Genomic DNA, 21,898 nt, shown 5'->3' on the forward strand with positions numbered 1-21,898 from the left:
CTCTCGTCGTCAGGACCTCCCTGACACACGGTGTGAGTTTGAAGAAGATCTGAGGAGGATACTTTTTTTCACCCAAAAAAACACTAAGGGGTACCTGTTTGTGTTTTTTTAGACTAAATTTTTGACCGTCTCAGATTTCTTCCAAACTCACGATGTTGATTAAGCAGGTCCTGACTTACACAGGGGTTTGATTATTTTCAGCCTATCTAATCCTAAAGCTGAGAATTGAGGACTTACGTAACTGGGATTTTCTCTCAATTGGTTTATTGGTGTTGAATATATTGGAATTAAATTTATGAACTTGTTATACGTCCAATAAAGCAAAATGCAGATGCGGTGTAGAGTATATTGGACTGACTAGGCTTTTCTTATCTCACCCTTCTACTCATGGGTTTACCTAGCTTCACTGGAAGTAGGAATCCCATCATGAAATTTACAGTTATACATTTTATGCAGCACAACATGTCCCTATATCTCAGCTTTGGGATGTGGTAGGGCAAAAATTACCGCACCACTCTCGTCGTCAGGACCTCCTTGACACACGGTGTGAGTTTGAAGAAGATCTGAGGAGGATACTTTTTTTCACCCAAAAAAACACTAAGGGGTACCCCTTTGTGTTTTTTTTTTTTTTTTGACTAAAATTTTGACCGTCTCAGATTTCTTCCAAACTCACGATGTTGATTAAGCAGGTCCTGACTTACACAGGGGTGTGATTATTTTCAGCCTATCTCATCCCAAAGCTGAGATATGAGGACTTGCGTAACTGGGATTTTCTCTCAATAGGTTTATTGGTGTTGAATATATTGGAATTAAATTTATGAACTTGTTATACGTCCAATAAAGCAAAATACAGATGCGGTGTAGAGTATATTGGACTGACTAGGCTTTTCTTATCTCACCCTTCTACTCATGGGTTTACCTAGCTTCACTGGAAGTAGGAATCCCATCATGAAATTTACAGTTATACATTTTATGCAGCACAACATGTCCCTATATCTCAGCTTTGGGATGTGGTAGGGCAAAAATTACCGCACCACTCTCGTCGTCAGGACCTCCTTGACACACGGTGTGAGTTTGAAGAAGATCTGAGGAGGATACTTTTTTTCACCCAAAAAAACACTAAGGGGTACCCCTTTGTGTTTTTTTTTTTTTTGACTAAAATTTTGACCGTCTCAGATTTCTTCCAAACTCACGATGTTGATTAAGCAGGTCCTGACTTACACAGGGGTGTGATTATTTTCAGCCTATCTCATCCCAAAGCTGAGATATGAGGACTTACGTAACTGGGATTTTCTCTCAATAGGTTTATTGGTGTTGAATATATTGGAATTGAATTTATGAACTTGGGCAAAAACTACCACACCACTGTCTTCGTCAGGACCTCCCTGACACACGGTGTGGGTTTGAAGAAGATCTGAGGAGGTCACATTTTTCACCCAAAAAACACTAAGGGGTAGCCCTTTGTGTTTTTTTAAACTAAATTTTTGACCGTCTCAGATTTCTTCCAAACTCATGATGTTGATTGAGCAGGTCCTGACTTACACAGGGGTGTGATTATTTTTAGCCTATCTCATCCCAAAGCTGAGATATGAGGACTAACGTAACTGGGATTTTCTCTCAATAGGTTTATTGGTGTTGAATATATTGGAATTAAATTTATGAACTTGTTATACGTCCAATAAAGCAAAATACAGATGCAGTGTAGGTTATATTGGACTGACTAGGCTTTTCTTATCTCACCCTTCTACTCATGGGTTTACCTAGCTTCACTGGAAGTAGGAATCCCATCATGAAATTTACAGTTATACATTTTATGCAGCACAACATGTCCCTATATCTCAGCTTTGGGATGTGGTAGGGCAAAAATTACCACACTACTCTCGTCGTCAGGACCTCCCTGACACACGGTGTGAGTTTGAAGAAGATCTGAGGAGATCACTTTTTTCACCCAAAAAAACACTAAGGGGTACCTGTTTGTGTTTTTTTAGACTAAATTTTTGACCGTCTCAGATTTCTTCCAAACTCACGATGTTGATTGAGCAGGTCCTGACTTACACAGGGGTGTGATTATTTTCAGCCTATCTCATCCCAAAGCTGAGATATGAGGACTTACGTAACTGGGATTTTCTCTCAATAGGTTTATTGGTGTTGAATATATTGGAATTAAACTTATGAACTTGTTATACGTCCAATAAAGCAAAATACAGATGCGGTGTAGAGTATATTGGACTGCCTAGGCTTTTCTTATCTCACCCTTCTACTCATGGGTTTACCTAGCTTCACTGGAAGTAGGAATCCCATCATGAAATTTACAGTTATACATTTTATGCAGCACAACATGTCCCTATATCTCAGCTTTGGGATGTGGTAGGGCAAAAATTACCACACTACTCTCGTCGTCAGGACCTCCCTGACACACGGTGTGAGTTTGAAGAAGATCTGAGGAGATCACTTTTTTCACCCAAAAAAACACTAAGGGGTACCTGTTTGTGTTTTTTTAGACTAAATTTTTGACCGTCTCAGATTTCTTCCAAACTCATGATGTTGATTAAGCAGGTCCTGACTTACACAGGGGTGTGATTATTTTCAGCCTATCTAATCCCAAAGCTGAGATATGAGGACTTACGTAACTGGGATTTTCTCTCAATTGGTTTATTGGTCTTGAATATAGCCTGACTAGGCTTTTCTTATCTCACCCTTCTACTCATGGGTTTACCTAGCTTCACTGGAAGTAGGAATCCCATCATGAAATTTACAGTTATACATTTTATGCAGCAAAACATGTCCCTATATCTCAGCTTTGGGATGTGATAGGGCAAAAATCGCAAAATAAACCTCAGAGAGATCGCGCAGCCTGCACAAAACACTCAGCCAGATCACATAGCCTGCACAAAACACTCAGAGCGCTCAGTTTGCACAGAACACTCAGAGAAAGCGCGCAGTTTGCACAAAACTCTCAGAGAGAGCACGCAGCACGCAGAAAACACAGAGCGCGCAGCGCGCACAAAACACTCAGCGAGTGCGCGCAGCATATACAAAACACTCAGAGAGCATGCAGTTTGCACAAAACACTCAGTGAGAGCGCGCAGTTTTCACAAAACTCTTAGAGAGAGAGCGCAGTTTGCACAAAACACTCAGAGAGCGCAGTTTGCACAAAACACTCAGAGAGAGCGCAGTTTGCACAAAACACTCAGAGAGAGAGCGCAGTTCGCACGAAACACTCAGAGAGAGAGCGCAGTTCACACAAAACACTCAGAGAGAGCGGGCAGCATGTACAAAACACTCAGAGAGAGAGCGCAGCACGCACAAAACACTCAGCGAGAGCGCGCAGCATGTACAAAACACTCAGCGAGAGCACGCAGCATATACAAAACACTCAGAGAGAGAGCGCAGCGCGCACAAAACACTCAGAGAGCGCGCAGCACGCACAAAACACTCAGAGAGAGCTCGCAGCACCCACAAAACGCTCAGAGATTCTCATTCTATTTGATGACAGGAATAAATTGGAAGTGGGATAGTGAGATTGGGTCCCAATTTGTCAATATAGGCCCCAATTTTGGCCCCAAAGTCAAAGTTTTCGAAATTGGATCCCACTTCCAATTTATTTTACTATATTGGAATATATTGGAAGTGGTATTCCATTTCCTGTTTATTTGACTTGGCTGAAATAGACTGGAATTGGGATCCCACTTCCAATTCATTTCAGCCAAGTCATGTACATGTTTCATGGGATCCCACTTCCAATTTATTTCACTTGAATGAAATCAATTGGAAATGGGATAGTGAGATTGCGTCCAAAATTGGTCCCAATTTGTCAAAATTGACCCCAATTTGACTTGGTTAGAATAGATTGGAAGTGGGATCCCACTTCCAATTTATTTTACTTCAATTAAATAAATTGGAAGTGGGATCCAGGTCTCCCAGTGGGCAAAATACGTGTGTCCCACTTCCAATTTATTTGATTTGACTGGAATAAATTGGAAGTGGGATCCAGGTCCCACTTGCAATTTATTTGACTTGGTTAGAATAGATTGGAAGTGGGATAGTGAGATATCCCACTTCCAATTTATTTGACTTGAATGAAATAAATTGGAAGTGGGCAAACAAAGGAAAACATTTTTCATGAATACATTGCATAAGCAAGATCCCAGTGACCCCATCTTCTGATATGTTGTTTGGGGGACCCAGACGATTCAGTACTCGACGCCGTGAAGTCGGTAGACCTCCCCAAGCACAGTTTCTGGACATCCCACTCCCAATTTATTCCCATTCAAATTTCATACATGGGTTTTGGACACCCCTTAAAAGGGTCCGAATGGCCCCAAATGTTAATATGTTTATTGTGCACACCCCACGAGACAGCCTGTGAAGTTGCGTAAGCCTAACTTCAAGTCAAATACTATGGGAGAGGGATCAGTCAGTTCCGAGTTCAACGTCCCACTTCCAATCTATTGCATTCAATTCAAATACATTGGGAGTCGGATCGGTCAGTTCTGAGTCTGACGTCCCACTTCCAATCTATTGCATTCAATTCAAATACATTGGGAGTCGGATCGGTCAGTTCCGAGTCCGACGTCCCACTTCCAATCTATTGCATTCAATTCAAATACATTGGGAGTCGGATCGGTCACTTCCGAGTCTGCCGTCCCACTTCCAATCTATTGCATTCAATTCAAATACATTGGGAGTCGGATCGGTCAGTTCCGAGTCCGACGTCCCATTTCCAATCTATTGCATTCAATTCAAATACATTGGGAGGTGGGATCGGTCAGTTCCGAGTCTGACGTCCCATTTCCAATCTATTGCATTCAATTCAAATACATTGGGAGGTGGGATCGGTCACTTCCGGGTCCGACGTCCCACTTCCAATCTATTGCATTCAATTCAAATACATTGGGAATGGGATCAGTCAGTTCCGTGTCCGACGTCCCACTTCCAATCTATTGCATTCAATTCAAATACATTGGGAATGGGATGTCCGACGTCCCATTTCCAATCTATTGCATTTCATTCAAGTACATTGGGAATGGGATTGGTCAGTCTCCATTTTTTATATTTTTTACATAATATACCTGTTTTTGCTCAGAAGAAGCCAAATCACCATGTGTCCCACTTCCAATTTATTTTGTCCATTAAAATAAATTCGAAGAGGGATTTTCCCGTGGGAGGGTGCCGTCCCAACCGCTTACAAGGGCCCTTGGAACAAAAAGCACACTCTCAGGCTATAAATATGTACACAGCCCCAGACTGACAGGCAAAGGGGGTGGATTATGTATAATTTACAAAAATAATTAATTATTAACCAAAAACATGGTTACAACTTTACTTCCTTTGAAATTATGTACATTAACATAATTAACCCCGCCACAAATAAGAACACAATCTCCTTATTAATCATTTATAGACCACAAGGGCCCTATTCAGAATTTATAAAAGAATTTGGTGAACTAGCTGCTAATTTGGCAGTGTCCTGTGATACGTTAATAATTGTAGGAGACTTTAACATTCATTTTGAGAAAAGTGATGATTCCCTAAAAAAGAACATTCACATCAATCATAGATTCTGTTGGTTTCACACAAAATGTATCAGGTCCTACTCATTATTGTAATCACACACTAGACTTGGTGAAAAAACCTAAATATTCTCCCTCAGTCTTCCACAGTCTCAGACCACTACCTAATTTCATATGAATTGAGTTTAGATATTTAAAAAAATGTACATGCCCACATTACTATATAAATCGCTCACTAACTCCATCTACAGCCTTATCGAATTTAGAAGGGCGCTCGTCAATGCACGTTCAGCGCATCTGTCCTCACTGATTGAAAATAATAAAAACAATCCTAGAGCACTCTTTAATGTAATCTCTAAACTTACAAACAATCGGGCAGCTACTGATCCACAGATCCCAGCTGTTCACACCAGCAATGCTTTTATGGACTTTTTTAACATTGAACATATTAGACAAACAATAAATACCATATTACTAAATCCAGCCTGTCTGTCATCTGGTGTGGATGATATAGAACAAAACAGAGAAGAACGACTAGAGGACTTTGACCCACTACCACAGCTAGAACTGGAGAAAATGATCTACTCGTCAAATTGTATGACCTGCACACTTGATGCAATACCAACAAAACTATTTAAAGAAGTATTACCAGTCATAATCAATCCCCTTTTAACAATCATAAATTCGTCCCTTATACTGGATCACGTACACAAAGCATTTAAACTAGCAGTTATTAAACCCCTGATCAAGAAACCGAATCTTGATCCTAGTGTACTATCCAATTACAGACCTTCTCTTCATATTTAAGATCTTAGAAAAGGTTGTGGCCCAACAACTTCCCTCATACTTGCATAAGAATAACATATAAAAAAAAAAATTCAATCTGGTTTTAGGCCACACCATAGCACCGAAACGGCTTTAGTTAAGGTAGCAAACAACCTTCTTCTCACCTCTGATCGAGGCTGCGTATCCATGCTAGTTCTACTCGACCTCAGTGCAGCTTTTTATACAAGTGATCATACTATTCTGCTAGAAAGATTAAAAAACATGGTTGGAATAACAGGAACGGCCCTATCATGGTTTAAGTCTTATCTCACAGATCGTTACCAGTTTGTAAAAGTAAATAATGTTACTTCTATGCAAAAAAAATGAGATCTGGAATTCCCCAAGGCTCCATCCTAGGACCTTTACTATTCATATTATACATGCTGCCACTGGGCAGAGTTATTAGCAGGCATGGCATTACCTTCCACAGTTACGCAGATGACACACAGTTATACATATCAGCCAAACCAGATGACAAACCTACACTAAAGAAAATGGAGGACTGTGTTAAAGAAGTGAAGCATTGGATGTCATACACTTTCCTTCTGCTAAACAGCGACAAAACCGAGGTTCTCCTTCTAGGTCCAAAAATCTGCTATAAATAAAGTATCAGACTTAATACATAATTTTGACTTCCCTGTTCTCCCTAGCTCATCAGCTAAAAATCTGGGTGTCATAATTGATTCAGATCTATCATTTGATCAGCATATAGGTAAAATTAGAAAAACAGTTTTCCTACATCTTCGGAACCTCGCTAAGTTAAGAAATTCCTTATCCCTCCCAGATGCAGAAAAATTTGTTCACGCTTTTAGAGATTAGATTATTGCAATGCACTTTTATCAGAATGCTCCAGCAGAAACTTGAGTAAACTCCAGCTAATTCAAAATGCTGCAGCCAGGGTCCTCACTAAAACTAGAAAATTTGATCATATCAGCCCAGTCTTATCAGCCCTTCACTGGCTCCCAGTTAAATTCCGTATTGATTACAACATTTTTTTACTCACGTATAAATCCCTACATGGTCTCGCCCCTGAATACTTGCGAGACCTCATCACGCACAATGAACCACCAAGATTACTCAGATATCAGGGCGCCGGCCTCTTACTATTACCCAGAATTCATAAGACTTCAGCGGGGGGGGGGGAGCTTTCTCCTACAAAGCCCCTCAGCTCTGGAACAATCTTCCAGCTAGTGTTCGGGACGCAGACACAGTCACTATGTTTAAGTCTAGGCTCAAAACACACTTGTTCAGTTTAGCCTTTGGCAACTAACCTGTCTAGTTTAAGGTTGTCGTTTCAGGAACTCATGGACATGGGGAATCAGGGTAAACGCGGATGATGTGCTCACAATTTCTCTTGTTTGGAGCTGAAGGATGTCCTTGCCTGAGCTCCTTCTGGTTTCCCTCCTCCCAGTCTGTTACAGTCAGATCCGTCACATGCTCTTTTTCTCTGCTGCACTCAACTAAACTAACTGCTTCCCTTTACCGTTTTCTGAGAAAATGGTGGCCCACTGATGGAAGATTGTTTGCTGGATTCTCCTGCGGCCCAGACCAGACCAGACCAGCTGCTCACCTCCATCTACTGCTGCCAGCCTCTGACCACTCACCATGATCAACTACACTGAAGTAGAAATGGACTCTGACTGAAAAGCAACACTGACTGATTCTTCCAATCTGATGCACTATTATTATGCCCCAAGATTGATGTCACTATTATGATTATTATCATTATTATTATTATGTAGCATAATGACACTTCATTGGTGATAATTTAAAATTCAATCTATAGTTTGATCAGAGGAGGATGGGTCTCCTTTGTGAGTCTTGGTTCCTCCCAAGGTTTCTTCCTCCAGCCTTGAGGGAGTTTTTCCTTGCCACTGTCGCCTTCCGCTTGCTCGCATTGGGCTTTGTTTTAAATGTTCTGTTCTGAAACTGCTGCTTTGCGACAACGTCAGTTGTAAAAGGCGCTATACAAATAAAGTTGATTTGATTAAAAACCAGTCTGAAGCATTAAATTCTTAAAGGAACCTACTGTACACGTCTTTTCAAAGTTTATGTTTGGATGTCTTTTCAACTTTAATCCAGTGTTTATTGGATGACATTTATGTACGTGATTTCCACATTGAAATAACGGCTTTAAAAGGACGTCTTTAATGTGACTTTTTTAGTCTTCTTTTCAACGTCAGTGTTTGGACGTCTTTTCAACTTTCATTTTCAACCTTAAAAAAATGCTGATTGAACGACATTTAGGTACGTGATTTCAACGTTGAAATAACGGCTTTAAAAGGACGTCTTTAATGTGACTTTTTTAGTCGTCTTTTCAACTTCTGTTTCATTTTCACTTTCAACCTTAAAAAAACGTTGATTAGACCACAGTCAAGTACGTTATTTCAACATTGAATCAACGGCTAAATGTTTACTGGGATTGCAGTTAGCACACTACACTGATCAGAGCATTTTATTAAACACATATGGAAACATGCAGTGTCATGCTGAAGGGAGGAGATTGTTATTTAAGTTTAAGTGAAGATGACTGGACTGGAACGACAGCTCTAAAATGAATGAACTCTGAGTGAGAAACCGGAAGGTGGCAGAAGAGAACCGATGTAAAAACACAGAAGAAGAAGACGATGAAGATACGCACTCTTTTCAGTGACCGCGGCGCGTGAGCAGCTCTCCCCAGCCTCAGGGAACAGCTTCATCCCATAAATATGTTTTTTTTTTTTTTTTTTTCAAATGACAAACTTTAGCTAGCCTGTTTAACTCTAGCTAGCTCTTTTTTCCTCCTCTGATATAGAAAACATTTAAATGACATGACAAACGCTCATACATGAGTATTTTAATTTGAGTAATTATGTGGTTTGATGGTGTATTTTACAAGATGATGTGAGCATTTTTTATGTCACAGAACCGCTTCCCTCAGTATAAGAAATAAAACTGCTTAAACACATTAAGAAGACAAAGTAGTAGCTACATAGGTTAAAATACATTCTCAATCTCAATGCTTGTTTTTTGGTGTAATGTAATATTTTGAATATATAATTTCACATACACTAATTTTTTGTTAGTGAGTAGCAGTGAGTTTTGGCTGGTGATTAATGGGTTGCAGAAGGTTATATGAAAGCAATAGAAGCTTATTTACTGAGAGAAAAAAAATAAACAAAAGCATGTGAAGTAGTTTATTTTTGGAGCTGTGAAGTTAGTACATTTTTTTCAAAATTAACTATGAACATGAACTAATTCATTTTCTTTATGTAATTATGTAAAGATGGACTGTGGTAAAAAAAAAAAAAAGTAGTGTGGGAGTAGGGCAGTGAAAAATGGTGGGCAGGGAGAAAAGCAAATAGGAGGTTAATTTAAGTTATTTAGATGAGATCTTTAGCATCAGTTGTAGCATACTCGTTGGTACTATAACCTCATAATCTTTTACATTTGAAGTTCTGTAGTTAATGAATTTGCATGCATAAGCAGTTTACAGTTACAGGAACGAGGCGTACAAAACTCAAAGAGCATGCGCTGAACTTCTTGTTTGAATTGTTTTTTTAAATCCTGACTATGGATTTTTCTATAAACAGCATGTAGACACCCTAAAGCAACAAAGGAAATGGAAGACTTTAGCTTGAAATAGGCCAGAAAGTGCAGAAACACCTCTGTTGTGTCGCAAAACCTGTAAAGTGCAAAATTTGCATGCATAAGCAGTTTACAGTTACTCAGGAACGAGGCGTACAAAACTCAAAGAGCACGCACAGAACTCGTGCAGCTGACGCACAAAACTCAAAGAGCATGCGCTGAACTTCTTGTTTGAATTGTTTTTTTAAATCCTGACTATGGATTTTTCTATAAACAGCATGAAGACATCCTAAAGCAACAAAGGAAATGGAAGACTTTAGCTTGAAATAGGCCAGAAAGTGCAGAAACACCTCTGTTGTGTCGCAAAACCTGTAAAGTTTATTGGACGTATAACAAGCCCATATGTTTAATTCCAATATATTCAACACTATTAACTCTATTGAGAGAAAATCCCAGTTACGTTAGCCCTCATATCTCAGCTTTGGGATGAAAATAATCACACCCCTGTGTAAGTCAGGGTCTCCTAAATCAACAACGTGAGTTTAGAGGAAGTCTGAGACGGTCAAAAATTTAGTACAAAAAAAAAAAAATAAAATAAAAAATAAAAAAATAAATAAACACAATGGGGTACCCTTTATTTTATTTTTTTTTGGGTGAAAACTGTGACCTCCTCAGATCTTCTCCAAACCCACACCGTGTGTCAGGGAAGTCCTGACAAAGACAGTGGTGTGGTTATTTTCGCTCTACCATATCCCAAAGCTGAGATATGGAGACCTCTTCTAGTCCATAAAATGTATAACTGTATATATCAAGATGGGATTCCTATTTCCAGTCAAGCTAGGTAAACACATGAGTAGAGGGTAACCTTTAAGTTTTACGTTTGATATTAATTTTTTTTTGTGCGATTCTTTTTGGCACCCATCAGGTTCCATACAGGATTCGCTAAAAATAAACAACAAGCTTGCGTCACTACTTGGATCGCTCTGGTTGCTACGAGAATTGAGAATAGTCTCGTGCAGCTTTTTGGAACCTTCAGCACATGCTAAAAATAAACAGCATGCTCACGTCATCATTTGGAACGCTCCGGTTTCTACAAGAATTAAGAACAGGCTTTTGCAGCTTTTTGGAATCTTCAGGATGCGCTAAAAATAAACAGCAGGCTCACGCCACCCTTTTTAACGCTCCGGTTGCTACGAGAATTAAGAATTTGCTCGCGCAACATTTTGGAATGTTACAGATGCGCTAAAAAAAAATAAAGATTAGGCTCGCGCCTCTTTTGTAAATGCTCCATGTGCTGAGTGAAGTATAGAATAGGCTCGCGCAGCTTTTTGGAGCCTTCAGGATTCCAAGGATTATGGAATCAGATTTGTGCCAAAAATGAATCGCTCCATGGCTTTAGTGCGTGAGTTCTGAGTTCTGCGTGTGCTCTCTGAGTTTTGTGCACCAGCAGCACGAGTTCTGTGCACGAGCTCTCTGAGTTTTGTACACTGGATCCTTGAGTTTTGCAAGCAGTTTTGGCAAAAAGCTCTCGTGTGGACGGGTTTTCTCAGGGGTGCCTTCCCATTGGCTAATGAGTTTTTGAGTGACAACTCAGTGCCCAAGGCATTTTGGACTGCACATGCGTACACCTCCTTGCAGCTCAGCAGCGGAGAGACAGGAAAGATTTTAACATTAAAGAGTGAACAACTTTACACACACACACAAATTCTCTTTGTACTTTACTGTTTTAAAACGATGAAATACCTGCAAACTTCGACAATCAATGCAGATATTGAGGTAATGTTCTGTCTAAAACAAAGCATTAAAGATTTTACTGTGAGTACAAACCTGTTTGTCCCTCATTACCAGATACTGATCTGAGGTAAATGCACACCGATGTCTGTTTACTCAGGATGAAACAGAATAAATGAGCGCTTATTTGTTTATTTGTAAATTATTATTCATGAGTGCTTGAGCCCCTGTTCAGAAACCTATCGTGTACTAACATAGTGGTTCTTCGCTTTTCCATAATCGCTGTTAGATTATTTAAATGCCCAAATTTTATTTTGAAGATCACAGTTTTGAACAAATGCCATATGTGCATTTTGTTACAGGAGGTCTCAGAGAACAGAGAAACATCACAGACAAGAGTGTTCCTGCTCCTTTAATGAATACAAATTTGCTTAATATCTAGCTCACACATTACTTCCTGGAAAACACCAGATGTAAAGTTTGAACCACGATCTGATTGAATCTCACGAGGCAGCCCAAACCGAGAAAAGAACTGAAACAAACACTCAATTATAGTTCTTGCCTTAATGTTTCTCAAGGGTACAGCCTTCGGAAATCTAGTACACACATCCAATATAGTGAACAGATACTCATAACCCTTTTTTGTTTTGTGCAAAGATCCAACACAATCTATCGTCACTCGCAAAAATGGCTCTTCCACCACAGGAAGAGTACACAATGGTGCACAAGGCACTTTCTGATTTGGCTTTCCGGCTAGCTGACAAGCATGACATGTCCGACAGTAGGAGATTACATCTCGATGCATCTTCGGCCAATAAAAAATAACGCAAGACTCTCTCTTGGGCTTTACGAATACCCACATGCCCTGCCATGGGTGCTTCATGTGCCAAGCGCAACACTTTCAACCTAAAACTCTTCAGCAACACAATCTGCTCCACAACACTCCAATCTTCAACAGCAGGATGATAAGGAGGCCTCCACTTCCTCATAAGCACTCCCTGATGTATATAGAAGACCTCTGCTGACTCCTCTGTCTCCTCCCGTGTACCAGCCCCCTTACACAATGAGGCCAACTCAGGGTCCTTCCTTGAGCTCCTTGATTAAGGTTTCCCTATTAAACTGAGCTGCATCCGATTAACCTAGTTTTCCAAAGAAGGTATCTCCAAGCTCAAATGCTGCCTCCTCCAGCCCTCTCTGTGGAACCACCCCCTTGGGGCAAGACTGGGCACGGGTAACGACACAGGCTGAAAACACCTCAGGATACTCCCTGGCCAAAGCCTCTGTTTCTGGTACCTCACATGGCATGTGACTAATTAATGGGGTTACCGACACTTGAACCCCAGCAAGATCATTCCCCAATAGCATAGAAACTCCAGGGACTGGTAATGATGGCACTACTGCTACATTAACATAGCCATTTACCAAGTTAGAGGGTAGGTACACTTTATGCAATGGCATGGCCCCAAACAAACTTCCCACACCCTGAATCAACACTGAAGAGTCATTGAAACTGGCTAATCACGAACCCTTTGTAACAACAAGGACTGAACTGCACCAGTGTCCCTCAAAATTTTAATTTTGGTTTCTGGCTCCCCAGAACCAATGGACACTGTACCCCAGGAGACAAACCCATCATACAGAGAGGGGGTTATTTCAGACTCAGGATCCACACAACTAATAGTCCTCTCTGAACCAACTACCAATGCCACAGATTTTGAAGAATCAGTATAAGACCCACGACTGCGCTTCTGCAGAACTGGACAACCTGATTTTTCTATGGCCAGGTTTTCTACAATAATGGCAGATTATTTCTCCCGAGGGAGTAGAATTTACAGGTTTTTGAAGTTGACTATGAGGTTTAGAGCCAGATGGCCCTTCCCTATGACTTTTAGTAGTCTCTGCTGATTTAACCTCTATATTAGCCTTTCTCCAACCACCAACCACTGATCTCTCTTTCACTCTCGACTCCTTATGGGTAAATTCGTAAGTATCTGCCATCATAGCAGCCTTTTTAACTTCAGTCGCCCCATGCTCCTGAATGTACACTTCCTAAAGAACAGGTAGACTATTTTTGAACTGTTCCATAAGAACAAGCTGTTTTAAATCTGCAAAAGTATAAACTTCACATGCTTTCATTCAAACACTGCCTCCTGCTGCCTAGCTACATCCAAATAGGTTTCCGCTAACTTACGTCTAAGAAAACGGAATTTGTGCCTGTAAGTTTCTGCCTCCCAAGCTTTCCCCTACATGACACTCTGAACCAAAATGGTCCAACAATTCTCCAGCCAAGCTAATTCCGTGGCTATATTCTCAAAGGCATCAAAAAACACATCTACCTCGTCTTACTGAAATTTTGGCATTAGATGTAGACATTTGGATACATCAAACCGAGTCTCATGTCTGCGCTGTTGTTGACTCTCCATCTGCGAGAGTTTAACCTTCTCCAACTCAATCTTAGCTAACTCCAGCTCCCTCAAACTATCCTTCTCCTTCTCTCGCCTACCCCTCTCTGCTTGTTCCCTAGCCAATCTTGCCTCAATGATGGAGTCACTCAAACCTAGGGACTGAGCAAGGATCTACTATCTTAATTTTATTCAACTCTGAATCTACCTCAATCTCATAATATTCAGCAAGCTGGAGCAACTGAGGCTTCTTTAATTTTATCCAGTCCGTTGTCTGCAGATGGGCTTGGATAAAACTTTCCGGATCAAACTGAGACATTTTTGGGAAAAAATTAAAAAAATACCAAAAGCCCCCCAGCCGAAATGAGGACAGACCAGAGACCCCTAACTCTAAGGCTACTAAAATTCAAACACCAAGAGGTAACCTATATTCCCCTATTGGCCTAAAATCCCTAAGTACCACCAAAGTATGACTACAAAACTAAAAGTACTTGACAATTTTGGCCACCTTACCTCAAGTCCTCTCATAGGACTTCTGAAAGAACACATACAACTCAAGAAGCCCCAAGTAGGCCACAATTTCCAACAGGTATTTTTGAGTCAAATCAACACCACCAAATCAGATTTCCTGAGAACTCAACCAAACATACCCAATTACCAAAGGTCTAGACTGTATACAATCAAGCAACTCTGCAATCCAATACCCACCTTAGCAAACAGCTAACCTCAACAGAGCACAAAACTATCAAGTTACAATCACACAGCCAACAATTAGATCACGAAAATAAGGTGTTGAAATCTATTGTGATGAAATGAGAACTTGGGAGGGTTCACTCTTCTTACCTAAAGATCCTCGAAGAACCCAAGCGCTGACTCCATGGTCGACCAGCCCAAGCATGTAGAGATTATTCAAAAGGGTAGGTAGTAATCTGGAGGTGCAACAGTTTCCAGAGTGCTAGAGAAAAATCAGCGCCAAAACTTCCACCATCTTATATATATCCAAAACGACGCTCCGGTATCTGGCCTCCAAAACCAGAGGTCCTCCCCTTTAAAGGCTCCACTTCAAGATCTCAAGAAAAGTAAGACCCCCCCCCAGTGGCTGGAGTGTGTATTGTGGGAGTCAAGTGTCTATCCCAGTGCACCTAGTTTATAAGAATCTATATTCAACACCATTAACTCTATTGAGAGAAAATCCCAGTTACGAAAATAATCACACCCCTATGTAAGTCAAGGCCTCCTTAATCAACAACATTTTTATTTTGTCAATAAGGTCCATACCACACTTCTGACATATTTCATAAAATATCACCATTTAATATTCTAAACATGTACATAAACAAATGCATACATTTTCAAATGACCTTGCCTTTTCCCCACAGATATCAAATAGAAATCAGAAGAATATCTATTAAACATACCTGAAAACCTGATTTTGGTGGCCTTAAAAGTACACTTACCCTATAATATAGCGTGATTCATATATCAAAGTATATGATCACATTCTAAAGTTGTCATATTGAGAAACAATGATAGAAACATTTTACTTCTCAACCTCAAGTAGACTGTAAGTAATTATTCAAATTTCAAAATTTAACAACCTGGCTATTAGCTCAGACATTACATAATGTGGGTTAAAAGCTAAGTAGAACACTTGCTATTCATCATAATGACACGTTGGCTAGCTGCAGCAAACATTAGAAAAGTAAGCCTAATGCAATAAAAAGTTTTGATGACTTTGTTCACTTGAGATGGCTAAAGAAAAAAACACAAACTTCAAACAAAATGACTGTTACCAACCTGACATGGCGCGCGCTCCTCTGCTCTTTGGGGCTTGAAAACTCCAGAATCCGATAGCTGCTAATCACAACGTATTAGTTGACTGCACAAACTTCTTGTCACACAGCCCACAACACCAACTCACGTTTTTCAGAACAAATTCAAAAAAGCCACACCGAATTTCAGCTGTCTAAAATGCTTCATGAAGGCTGTGGTAAATTCAAAGACTGCCCATTACCACTGCTGCAATGCCCATTATCACAAGTGTCTGTGGTGCTGCATCAGCATTCATCTTCCATCAGTTCAACAATTTTTTTCCCCTCGTGTAAGACACCTCTGTGTTGATATCTTATGTGGAAAAAAAATAAATAAATACACACACACACACATTATATTAATTAATTATATTCTTATTGAAAGATGATACAGTAAACATATTAAAAATATTTCAGTGCAAATTTTCTGGTTCAACTTACAATGAACACTAATTATACAACTTTGCTATAAAAACTTTATCATGGAGGTAGTTTAGACCAGTTCTAAAAAAAATATCACTCAACACTAAACACACCCTTGTATTTACAGAAACTTTGAAAAAGCTAAACTTTTTAAGAAATATAATTCTGTTTAAAAATTTCTACAAAAAACAATAAACAAATTTCTTAAAATTGTGTTATTTGTGTTTGGTAGATTATTTCCTGGTTGTAACAATGCTTCTGGGCAATAAATCTTATACAGTTGGAAAGCCTGTTAAATGATGCCACATTTACCTTTTAAAGAGGCGCAACCCACATTCTCAGCTCTACTGCTCATCCCACAAATGCATGTTCCTTACAAATGTGGCACCGTTTAAAGGGGAAATTAACAGGCTTTCCAACGGTATGAGATAAACTGCCAAGAAGCATTGTTACAACAAAAAAAAATAATCTACCAAACACAAATTTCCTTACTTTTTGTGCTAAGTTTATTTTTATAAGATACTCTTTGCAGTTATTTGACATTATTTCATTTGAATTTTGCCAGTCTTTGCTTTCATTATTGTTTTTTGGATTTTGCTGATAAGGTCTTTTGCTTCTGGAATCTCTCCAGAGTCTGCTTCGTGGTTTGCTTGAGTTTTGACAGAAGTTTCAAGGGTGGGTGGGTCTTAGAAGACTACGTTCACCGTGAATCTCCTTTCGTCATCGATTTTGGACTTACAGGTGCTCTGAAACCTCCTCTGGGACCTAGCCACGCCCACCCCACCCCTAAATGGAACAAGCTTTTTTCCCCATACACAGCATCAGGTTAATTATCACTGTTCTGTATTAACCCTGTCATACTACCATAGCTACAGCTTTTTTAGTTAGCTTTCTAGTAACCGCCAACACGCTGTCTGTCACTGGGTTCTCTTGCCTGACCCGTGGAAGCTTTTTTCGCAGGACAAATTTGCCTGTTCTTTACCATGACCCTACTAATCTCTGTATTTTTTTGTTCCCTTTGTCTGGTTTTCTTTCTCCTGTCTCTCTCTCATGCTTTGAGATGTCCTGCTGCTCTCCAGGTGTTGCCCTGATCCAGCCCCTGTGTATCCTGTACAAGATCCTGGCCTTGTCTCATCTACACTATCATGCTTGGCCATGCTGTTTTACCTCAGATTAACTCTGCACCTACTTTTAATTCACACAGAATCCCTGATCACCTTCTCCTTCCTCAGACTCATACATCACTAATATACTACATTTACATTACTATAACCCCTTCATCTGTCATCATTTCACTTTTACTTCTGTTCTGTTCTCTGTTGTGTCTCCGGTGTGGACCCGAGGAGGATGGGTTCTCCGTATGAGTCTTGGTTCTTTCCAAGGTTTCTTCCTCATGTGCTGAGGGAGTTTTCCCTTGCCACTGTTGCCCCTGGCTTGCTCATAGGAGGCTTGGACCCGGATCTCTGTAAAGCTGCTTTGTGACGACTTTTTGTTGTGAAAAGCGCTATATAAATACAATTTGATTTGATTTGAATTAAATTTTAGTATTAAATAGCTGTTACAAACATTATAATAAATAGCTGAATGGTCTGAAGATATTGCAGATGCTCATATTTCTTCCCTATGTGTTTTTTCTCCATTCAGTTGACTAGAATTTTAAAAGGCTTATATTAGTGATTTGTGCAAAAATATGTATGGTCTTGCTTAATGTAATTATTATACTGTCTAGATAAAGTTTTATACAATTTCTTGTATTGTCAAATACGCTTTTTTTTCAACACAATATATATAGCAGGAAGTTTAAAAAAAAAAACAGAAGTCTAAAAAAGTGCAGGAACATATGTTTGCAATCTGGAATAAAGAATACAAAACATAAATTAATTGTTATACTGACACAATTCCCAAAGTTAAAAGTCTGCATATTAAATACCAAACACAATGTTATTTTCAAAACACACACAGCATAGCAAAACTAGCACTAAATGTTAATCCCTATTTACAAGCACAATACTGGAGTTTTCTGTTCTTTTTTAAATGCTGAAGCAGTTACTTTTTGTTCTTGTTTCATCAGAAAATAACTGTCACTCTGTTTAAGGTGGAACAGGAGAACTTTTAACTGGATGCTAGCTAACATTAGCAGATGCTAACATACAAATATTCTGTAAAAAAAAAAAAATAATAATAAAATAACAATTAAAATTTAAGCAGTACATTTCTTCGTAGATGTCTTTCAGTAACTGTAAAACATTTATTTAAATTATTTGCAATTTGCTAAGACACATGGAAGACCTTTACATCCTGAGGTAGTGATAGCTTACAACCCGGTCTCACACCTACTCGTGGTATAGTCACATATATAGGAGACTGCAATTCATGCTGAAAATATGCGATATGTCACGAATTGCAGACTACTATATCACGAGTAGGTGTGAGACCGGGTTGTAGCTTAACATTACTGGCTGATGTAACTTTGGTAACTGACAAAGCGACACATTTATGTTATGATTAAAACCAATATTTAACAAAAAATATATTCATTAAGCACATGTAAAATGTTGTATTCTAATCAAATGATATTTAAAAGAGACCGTAGCAAACTGGCTTCAATTGGAAAGCTCCATGGCTGGCGTTGCCAGCTCCCGCACGAGTTATGCACAGGGGCCATGTCTTCATTAATTCAGACTTATTATCCTGGATTTAAGTCCTTTATAGAGTATTTAGTTATTTTTTTATAACGTCTCTTCCTTACACATGTAAACAATCGTACACACACAAAAATGCGTGTATTTGTATAACTAAAAATGTGAGTCTGTAAACAAGTTTTAGTCCCCACACCGAGATTATATCCATCCACACACAGACAAAGAGAGAGTCCACCAGTTTCGCTACACTACACTTTGGTTGGGTTTTTATGTACGGTTTCTAATTCTATATTTTTGTTGTGATATCAGTTATAATTGAATATGTATTTTGTCTTGTTCACCAGTGATATTTTTCAGTTACTGTAGTTAAAACAGCATTTAACTAATCCTTACATATTCATGATAGGATTTACATCACACACTGTAGCTGACACGAAACATAAATCCTTTGTGAACATAGTCCCTACGTTTCATCTGAATTATTCATAACATAGTGAGCGAAGCACTGACCTATGGCTACGTTGAGCCCTACGTGAGCAGTGTGAAGACAGCAATATTAGTAAGCTGATCCCCATAGCAACTGGAAGTTAATTTTTCACAATAAAAAACCTCTGGTGTTTAGTACCTTAAAATTTGTAAACATGCATATTATTATATAACTTCATTCATAACATGCTCTAAAGCTTTTCATAATTTTATATCAAACAAACATCACTATTCTCTCACACTGTGTGTGACACATACTGAGATTTGACATTGATAAATTATGTGCATTCTTTTAATAGCATACTGCTAAACAATACAGTGTCAATACAAACCCATGGTGAAATTAACTTTCCAGATCCTCCTCTTTCTGTAAACATGTATATGTTAAAAGATACATTAAATTACTTATGTTTTATTTAATTATGTGTATCTACTTCTATATATACATTAAGAGAGGATAAATCTCCTTCAAAATGAAATTGAACAAAAAATTCTAAATTAAAAAAGGGTTTTTTCAGCAGTTCAGTGGTGGTTGAAGTGAGGGGTTTATATATATATATATATATATATATGTGTGTGTGTGTGTGTGTGTGCGTGCTTTAAAACGTATTTATATATGTATAATGTTTATACAAAATCTCATAAAAAAAAAAACATGGTCAAATCCAACACGTTTAGAGACCAACGACATTCCATACACCTGGACCCCCATGACTACTGACGAAGAACACTCAGAAAAGTGACACTGAGCCTGCTGTGGGCCAACGCTGTTTTCTGACTGTGACTCTGAGCCGAGTGTAGTCAATTCACAAAAAACATTATAAGAACGCAGTACCAAAGCATGGCTCAATGTTGCATGTAGGTATTTGAGTATACACTAAGTAGGCTACGAGCTTATTGTTTTTAGTCCAATACATTTTATAAACTTGAATTCCTGTTTTTTTTTTCTTTCATTTGTTTTAAATTATGCTCTAAACGTGTTGGATTCTCCGTGTTAACACGCAGCGTATAATTTCGTGTTAACACGTTAAGTTTGTGTATTTCGTGAATCATGATGCTTTACTGCCACCTACTGGTGTATGGCGTTATTGCTGAAACAACATAAAGCCTTAACTTACCAAATAACGGAAACAATTCCAGTGTTTAATGTTCTGAACAATGTTTATGAGATTTTGTATAAACATTATACAAACATAATATTTATATAAACATAAATACGTTTAAAAGCGCACACACACACATATATATATACCCCTCACTTCAACCACCACTGAATTTACTGCTGAAAAAAGCCCTTTTTTAATTCAGATTTTTTTGTTCAATTTAATTTTGAAGGAGATTTATCCTCTCTTAACATATATAAGTACATACACATAATTAAATAACACATGAGTAAATTAATGTATTTTTACACATAGTATACATGTTTACAGAAAGAGGAGGATCTGGAAAGTTAATTTCACTATGGGTTTGTATTGACACTGTATTGTTTAGCAGTATGCTATTAAAAGAATGCACATAATTTATCAATGTGAATGAATTACGCCTCAGTATGTGTCACACACAGTGTGAGTGAATAGTGATGTTTGTTTCTTATAAAATTATGAAAAGCTTTAGAGCATGTTATGAATGAAGTTATATAATAATATGCATGTTTACAAATTTTAAGGTACTAAACAACAGTTTTTTTTTATTGTGAAACATAAACAGCTTACTAGTATTGCTGTCTTCACACTGCTCATGTAGGGCTCAACGTAGCCACAGGTCAGTGCTTAGCTCACTATGTTATGAATAATTCAGATGAAACTTAGGGACTACGTTCACAAAGGATTTATGTTTCGTGTCAGCTACAGGGTGTGATGTAAATCCTATCATGAATATGTAAGTACGCCCGGATTTGAGGCCTCCCATTGGCGAAAACCTTAAGAAGCGTGTAAACGTGTCAATTTTGGTCACGTTATCACGACAAAATTTTACGTGTCAACACGCAAATTTTTAATAACGTGTTAACGAGCATGTGTTCACACGTTTAGAGCCCAACGCTGTTCTATAAGAGACCAACGCCATTCCATACACCTGGACCCCCATGACTGCTGACGAAGTGACACTGAGCATTACATTATCACTCACACTATACAGTGTAAAAAGAAAATTGCTTCAATTGGTAACAAGTAATTCAATTAAGTTTTTTCAATTTATTTTTTTAAGGTTAAACTTAAACAATTAAGTTGGATAAACTTAATTGAATTACTTGTTACCAATTGAAGCAATTCAATTAAGTTGGATCAACTGTTTTCTTTTTACAGTGTACTTAAAATACAGCTTACATTTAAATAATTTTAAAAGTGTTTTTTAGCATGTTATTTTAGTTTTGCAAATAGGAGTCAAATACCTTTACGCTACTCAGAAATTCAACTTGGTTAAAATAATAAATCTACATTGCACAAATGGAATATTTTAAAATTTTATTGTGAAAACCTCACAAACTTAGTTTTTCA

This window comes from Hoplias malabaricus, unplaced genomic scaffold (genome assembly GCF_029633855.1).
Source record: "Hoplias malabaricus isolate fHopMal1 unplaced genomic scaffold, fHopMal1.hap1 scaffold_41, whole genome shotgun sequence".
Classification (NCBI taxonomy): Eukaryota; Metazoa; Chordata; class Actinopteri; order Characiformes; family Erythrinidae; genus Hoplias; species Hoplias malabaricus.